The sequence below is a fragment of the Salvelinus sp. IW2-2015 genome, unplaced genomic scaffold, assembly GCF_002910315.2.
Source record: "Salvelinus sp. IW2-2015 unplaced genomic scaffold, ASM291031v2 Un_scaffold3944, whole genome shotgun sequence".
Taxonomy (NCBI): Eukaryota; Metazoa; Chordata; class Actinopteri; order Salmoniformes; family Salmonidae; genus Salvelinus; species Salvelinus sp. IW2-2015.
This window is the reverse complement of record NW_019945218.1, coordinates 30,957-38,770: the sequence shown is the minus strand read 5'-3', so window position 1 is coordinate 38,770 and position 7,814 is coordinate 30,957. Positions and strand designations below refer to the sequence as shown.

At 43.8% G+C, this 7,814-nt stretch overlaps 1 non-coding gene across 1 annotated transcript in view; it reads right to left on the bottom strand.

Moving 5' to 3' along the window:
- Window positions 1-823: 823 nt before the first annotated feature.
- LOC112076707 (uncharacterized) overlaps window positions 824-7,814 on the bottom strand; it is a 10,366-nt gene continuing 3,375 nt past the window's right edge. Inside the window, exons 2-3 of the transcript XR_011477845.1 lie at window positions 1,317-1,388; window positions 824-1,177 (exon numbers count right to left, since the gene is read on the bottom strand). This is a non-coding gene — a transcript (uncharacterized protein). The remainder of the gene's footprint in view (window positions 1,178-1,316; window positions 1,389-7,814) is intronic.

The following is a 7,814-nucleotide window of genomic DNA, read 5'->3' as shown; positions in this document are numbered from 1 at the left end:
AGACAGCTCCCCTGTGGGTGTGAGCATGTTGTGTGTATTCCTCTCTTCCTCCTCCTCCTCCTCCTCCCCCTGTGTGTGTTAGCATGTTGTGTGTTAGCATCCACATTAATATACAAGGCTTTAGGAACTTATATTCTAATTTACCATGAAATTGTCTCCAAAATGACCCAATACATTATTTACCATTCATTTTTATTGGGCACAAAATAATCTGAAACAACCAAAACAAACAGCAAATGCTTCCAACAAGTCTATAGAGTCACAAGCTTGACATAGTCATTGCATGCTATGAATATGGGACCAAATACTCAACTTTTTACTACTTCAATACAGATATAAGTGAATTTGTCCCAATACGGTTGGTCCCCTAGAATGGGGGACAACGTACAAAAACCGTTATCCGATATGGATGAAAATACCATTAAATTACAGCTGACAGTCTGCAATTTAACCTAAAAGTCATTGTATCATTTCAAATCCAAAACAACAAGAAATGTGTCACTGTCCCAATACTTTGGTTCTCCTCTACATACAGTGAGCTGCCAATGTGGAGTTGGACAGGGATGGAAGTGTAGTGTATAGTGTGGTACAGTAGTGTATAGTGTGGTAGAGTAGTGTATAGCGTGGTAGTGTAGTGTACAGCGTGGTAGTGTAGTGTATAGTGTGGTAGAGTAGTGTACAGCGTGGTAGTGTATAGTGTATAGCGTGGTAGTGTAGTGTACAGTGTGGTAGAGTAGAGTGTGGTAGTGTATAGTGTGGTAGTGTGAAGTGTGTAGGGTGGTAGTGTACAGTGTGGTAGAGTAGAGTGTGGTAGTGTAAAGTGTGCAGGGTGGTAGTGTACAGCGTGGTAGTGTATAGTGTAGTAGTGTAGAGTGTGGTAGTGTAGAGTGTGTAGGGTGGTAGTGTACAGTGTGGTAGAGTAGAGTGTGGTAGTGTAAAGTGTGCAGGGTGGTAGTGTACAGCGTGGTAGTGTATAGTATAGTAGTGTAGAGTGTGGTAGTGTAGAGTGTGTAGGGTGGTAGTGTACAGCGTGGTAGTGTATAGTGTGGTAGTGCAAAGTGTGTAGGGTGGTAGTGTACAGCATGGTAGTGAATAGGGTACTCACAGTCGAGCCAGAGCCTCATTCTTCTGGAACAGGAGTTCAGGGAGCTGAGTGAGACGGTTCCTGTTCAGACGACTGTTCAGAAGGACAGAACACATTAGAAACCAGACCCACACCATTACATTATAGCTTTCTATCTAACAGGAAGACTGTCTCCCCTGTGTCTGTGTCTGTGTGTGTGTCTGTGTCTGTGTGTGTGTGTGTGTGTGCTCACAGTCTCTCCAGTTCCTTCAGATCATCAAATGCTCCTCTCTCAATGTTGCTAATCTGGTTCTCCATCAGGTGACTGAAGAGAATGAGAGAAGGATGGAGAGGAAGGATGGAGGAAGAGAGAGGGAGAGGGATGGAGGAAGAGAGAGGGAGGATGGATTGTGGAGGAACGAGAGAGGGAGGATGGATGGAGGAAGAGAGAGGGAAAGGATGAGAAAGAAGAGAGAGGAAGGAATGGAGGAAGAGAGAGGGAGGATGGATGGAGGAGAAGAAGAGGGGAGAGGATGGGAAGAGAGAGGGAGGATGGATGAGGAAGAGAGAGGGAGGAGGATGAGAGAAAGAGAGGGAGGAAGGATGGAGGAAGAGAGAGGGAGGAAGGATGGAGGAAGAGAGAGGGAGGAAGGATGGAGGAAAGAGAGAGGGAGGAAGGATGGAGGAAGAGAGAAGGGAGGATGGATGGAGGAAGAGAGAGGGAGGATGGATGAAGGAAGAGAGGGGGAGAAGGACGGAAGAGAGGGGGGAGGACAGGGAATGGAGGAAGAGAGAGGGAGGAAGGATGGAGGAAAGAGAGAGGGAGGAAGGAGGAAAGAGAGATGGAAGAAAAGAGAGAGGAGAGAGGAATAAGGAGGAAGAGAGAGAGGGAGGATAAGGAGAGAAGGAGGAAAGGAAAGAGAGGGAAGGATGGATGGAGGAAGAGAGAGGGAGAGGAATGGATGAAGGAGAGAAAAGAGAGAGGGAGAAGATGATGAGAGGAAAGAGAAGAAGGAGAGGATAGGATGGAGGAATAGAGAGGAGGAGAGGAAGATGGAGGAAGAAGAGAGGAAGGAGAGGAGAGATGGAGGAAAGAGGGAGGAAGGACGGAGGAAGAGAGGAGGATGGAGGAGAGGAAGAGAGAGGAGGATGGATGGAGGAAGAGAGAAGAGAGGAAAGGATATGAAGAAGAGAGGGAGGATGGATGGAGGAAGAAGAAGAGAGGGAGGATAGGAAAATGGAAAGGAAGAGAAAGAGAGAGGAGGAAGGAAGTGGAAGAGGAAGAGAAGAGAGAGGATGGAGAAAGCGATGGAAAGGAAAGAGAGAGGAGAAGGATAGCGAGAGAAAGAAAAGAGAGGAGGAATGGAGGAGAAGAGAGAGGGAAGGATGGAAAAGAGACGGGAGGCAAGAGAGATGAAGAGAGAGAGAAGAAGGAAGATGGAGAAGAGAGGAGGAGGATGGATGGAGGAAGAGAAGTAGCCGAGAGAAAGAGGAGAGAGAGAGGAGAAGGAGAAGAGAGACGCGAGGAAGGACGTGAAGAGAGAGGGAGAAAGAAGCAGGAGGAGAAGAGGTAAGAGATAAAGAAGATAAGAAGAAAAGAACCGTATTTACACAGGAATCCAACACAAGCCCAGAAAAACAACAATGTATAAAGCTTGACGTAAAACTATAACAATGACTAAGCTGATACCTGAACACGGTGGCACAACAAACAGACAAGAATCAGAAATCGACATCAACATGTCTGGACAGACACAGGGAGAACGGAACAACAGGGACAAGACAACACAGAGGAGGACCACAACAGAGAGACCGACAACCAGAGTACAAATAGAAAAACACAAAGAGAGAACAAAGACACAGGACAGACACAGGGACAGACACAAGGGCAGACACAGGGGCACACACACAAGGGGCAAGACAAAAAAAAGAGGAGAAACAGACACAAGGGACAAGACACAAGGAGACAGAACACCAAAGAAGAGGGAACAAGGACAAAGGAAAACAAGGACACGAAAAAAAAAAAAAAAAAAAAAAAGAGAGAAAAACAACAGGGACAAGACACAGGAGACAAGAAACACAGGGCAAGACAAAAGAGGCAAGAACACAGGGAGGCAGACACAAGGGAAACAGAAAAAAAAAAACAAGGAGAACAGACAACAGGGACCAAAGACGAAAGGGACACGAACAACAGGAGAGACAAGACACAAGGGGCAGACACAGGGAGACACAGGGGCAGACACAGGGGCAGACACAGGGGGACAAGCACAGGGGACAGAAACAGAAGACACAGGGACAGACACAGGGACAGACCAGGGGCAAGACACAGGGCAGACACAGGGAGACAGGGCAGACACAAGGGAGCAGACACGAGGGCAGACAGAACAAGACACGGGACAGAACAGAGAGAGACAGACACGGGCAGACAAGGCCACAAGGGCCAGACACAAAGCAAAGGGAGACACAAGGGAGAAGACAGGACGACAAGGGGCAGACACAAGGCAACAAGGGCAAACAGGGGAACAAGAGCAGACACAGGAAGACAGAACAAGGGAAGAAGACACAGAGGACAGAACAGGACATGACCAGGGACAGGAGTATATAAGAAAGAATATAGAACTATTAGTTTCACATATAGGGATTTTAACGCCAATATCACACACAACACACAACACAGTGTACAGCTAACCTTGTGGGGAACACAAATTACAGTCCCATTCAAATCCTACTATTTCCTACACTTACACATAACCTTCTCTAACCTTAACCCCTAGAAAATAAGCATTTGACCTCGTGGGGACTAACAAATGTACCCAGTGCGTAAATATTTGTTTGTTTATTCTATATCTGGTCCCACAAAAATAAGTTAAACAGCTACACCAAAAACACAAAACACACACACCACGATAACACAGCAACAAAAAAAAAAAACACACAACGTCCATTACTGTTCAGACAGACAACAGTGTATGTCGATAACAGTGTCAGATCTAACACAAGCAACCTGAGACAACCAATCCCTTCTTCCCTGGGGTAATTGTAACTGTCAACCCAGCTCAACGGATAATGGAGAGCATGGGAAGCCCTGGATGTGTCTAGTACGGTAGAAGTCAGTCAGTTGCTTTATAGCATGTAATAAACACACTGTGTGTTCTGTTAGGTAGAGTTAAAGTACAGTTGCTTTTTAACCAGCAGTTTCAAATAGATAATACACTCACTGTGTGTTCTGTTGGTAGAGATCAGTCAGTTGCTTATCACCAGCAGTGTAATAAAAACTCACTGTGTGTTCTGTTGGTAAAAGAATCAAAGAATAACCAGTTTGCTAATTATCAGCAGTGTAATAAACACTCACTGTGTGTTCTGTTGGTAGAGTCAGTCAGTTGCTTTACAGCAGTGTAATAAACACTCACTGTGTGTCTGTGTAGAGTCAGTCATTGCTTTAACCAGCATGTAAATAACACTCACTGTGTGTTCTGTTGGTAAAGGTCAGTCGTTGGCTTTACAGCAGTGATAATAACACTCACTGTGTGTTCTGTTGGTAGAGTCAGTCAGTTGCTTAACCAGCAGTGTAATAAACACTCACTGTGTGTTCTGTTGGTAGAGTCAAGTCAGTTGCTTTAAGCAGGTGTAAAAACACTCACTGTGTGTTCTGTTGGTAGAGTCAGTCAGTTGCTTTACCAAAAGCAGTGTAATAAAACATCACTGTGTGTTCTGTTGGTAGAGTCAGTCAGTTGCTTTACCAGCAGTGTAAAAAACACCACACTGTGTGTTCTGTTGGTAAGTCAGTCAGTTGCTTACCAGCAGATGTAATAAACACTACATGTGGTTCTGTTTGGAAAGATCAGAGTTGCTTTACCAGCAGTGTAATAAACATCACTGTGTGTTCTGTTGGTAAGAGTCAGTAGTTGCTTTACCAGCAGTGAATAAACACTCACTGTGTGTTTGTTGGTAAGTCAGTCATTTGCTTTACCAGCAGTGTAATAAAAACACTCACTGGTGTGTTCTGTTGGTAGAGTCAGTCAGTTGCTTTACAGCAGTGTAATAAACACTCACTGTGTGTTCTGTTGTAGAGTCAGTCAGTTGCTTTACACAAGCAGTGTAATAAACACTCACTGTGTTTCTGTTGGTAGAGGTCAGTCAGTGCTTTACAACAGTGTAATAACACACACTGTGTGTTCTGTTAGAGAGTCAGTCAAGTTGCTTTAACCAGCAGTGTAATAAACACTCACTGTGTGTTCTGTTGGTAGAGTCAGTAAGTTGCTTTAAGCATGTAAAAAAACACTCACTGTGTGTCTGTTGGTAAGAGTCAGTCAGTTGCTTTATCAACAGTGTAATAAACACTCACATGTGTGTTCTGTTGGTTAGTAGTCAGTTGCTTTACCAGCAGTGTAATAAACACTCACTGTGTGTCTGTTGGATAGAGTCAGTCATTGCTTTACCAGCAGTGTAATAAACACTCACTGTGTGTTCTGTTGGTAGAGTCAGTCAGTTGCTTTACCAGCAGTGTAATAAACACTCACAGTGTGTTTCTGTTGGTAAGAGTAAGTCAGTTGCTTATACCAGCAGTGTAAAAACACTCATGTGTTTCTGTTGGTAGAGTCAGTCAGTTGCTTTACCAGCAGTGTAATAAACATCACGTGTGTTCTGTTGGTAGAGTCAGTCAGTTGCTTTAAAGCAGTGTAAAAACACTCACTGTGTGTTCTGTTGTAGAGTCAGTCATGTTTACCAGCATGTAATAAACACTCACTGTGTGTTCTGTTGGTAGAGTCAGCCAGTTGCTTATAAACAGCAGTGAATAAAAACCCACTGTGTGTTCTGTTGTAGAAGTCAGTATGCTTACCAGCAGTGTAATAAACACTCACTGTGTGTTCTGTTGTAGAGTCAAGTTGCTTTACCAGCAGTGTAAAACACTCACTGTGTGTTGTTTGGTAAAGTCAGTCAGTTGCTTTACCAGCAGTGTAATAAAACACTCACTGTGTGTTCTGTTGGTAGAGTCAGTCAGTTGCTTTACCAGCAGTGTAATAAACACTCACTGTGTGTTCTGTTGGTAGAGTCAGTCAGTTGCTTTACCAGCAGTGTAATAAACACTCACTGTGTGTTCTGTTGGTAGAGTCAGTCAGTTGCTTTACAGCAGTGTAATAACACTCACTGTGTGTTCTGTGTAGAGTCAGTCAGTTGCTTTACCAGCAGTGTAATAAACACTCACTGTGTGTTCTGTTGGTAGAGTCAGTCAGTTGCTTTACCAGCAGTGTAATAAACACTCACTGTGTGTTCTGTTGTAGAGTCAGTCAGTTGCTTTACCAGCAGTGTAATAAACACTCACTGTGTGTTCTGTGGTAGAGTCATCAGTTGCTTTACCAGCAGTGTAATAAACACTCACTGTGTGTTCTGTTGTAGAGTCAGTCAGTTGCTTTACCAGCAGTGTATAAACACTCACTGTGTGTTCTGTTGGTAGAGTCAGTCAGTTGCTTTACCAGCAGTGTAATAAACACTCACTGTGTGTTCTGTTGGTAAGAGTCAGTTGCTTTACACAGCATGTAATAAAAACCTCACTGTGTGGTTCTGTTGGTAAGTCAGTCAGTTTGCTTTACCAGCAGTGTAATAAACACTCACTGGTGTTTCTGTTGGTAGAGTCAGTCAGTTGCTTTACACGCAGTGTAATAAACACTCACTGTGTGTTCTGTTGGTAGAGTCAGTCAGTTGCTTTACCAGCAGTGTAATAAACACTCACTGTGTGTTCTGTTGGTAGAGTCAGTCAGTTGCTTTACCAGCAGTGTAATAAACACTCACTGTGTGTTCTGTTGGTAGAGTCAGTCAGTTGCTTTACCAGCAGTGTAATAAACACTCACTGTGTGTCTGTTGGTAGAGTCAGTCAGTTGCTTTACCAGCAGTGTAATAAACACTCACTGTGTGTTCTGTTGGTAGTCAGTCAGTTGCTTTACCAGCAGTGTAAATAAACACTCACTGTGTGTTCTGTTGGTAGAGTCAGTCAGTTGCTTTACAGCAGTGTAATAAAACACTCACTGTGGTTCTGTTGTAGAGTCAGTCAGTTGCTTATACCAGCAGTGTAATAAACACTCACGTGTGTTTCTGTTGGTAGAGTCAGTCAGTTGCTTTACCAGCAGTGTAATAAACACTCACTGTGTGTTCTGTTGTAGAGTCAGTCAGTTGCTTTACCAGCAGTGTAATAAACACTCACTGTGTGTTCTGTTGGTAGAGTCAGTCAGTTGCTTTACCAGCAGTGTAATAAACACTCACTGTGTGTTCTGTTGGTAGAGTCAGTCAGTTGCTTTAACCAGCAGTGTAATAAACACTCACTGTGTGTCTGTTGGTAGAGTCAGTCAGTTGCTTTACCAAGTGTAATAACACTCACTGGTGTTCTGTTGTAGAAGTCAGTCAGTTGCTTTACCAGCAGTGTAATAAAACACTGATGTGTTCTGTTGGTAGAGTCAGTCAGTTGCTTTACCGCAGTGTAATAAACACTCACTGTGTGTTCTGTTTGGTAGAGTCAAGCTTGCTTTACCAGCAGTGTAATAAACACTCACTGTGTGTTCTGTTGGTAAGTCAGTCAGTTGCTTTACCAGCAGTGTAATAAAACACTCACTGTGTGTTCTGTTGAGAGTCAGTCAGTTGCTTTACAGCAGTGTAATAAACACTCACGTGTGTTTCTGTTGGTAGAGTCAGTCAGTTGCTTTACCAGCAGTGTAATAAACCCTCACTGTGGTGTTCTGTTGGTAGAGTCAGTCCAGTT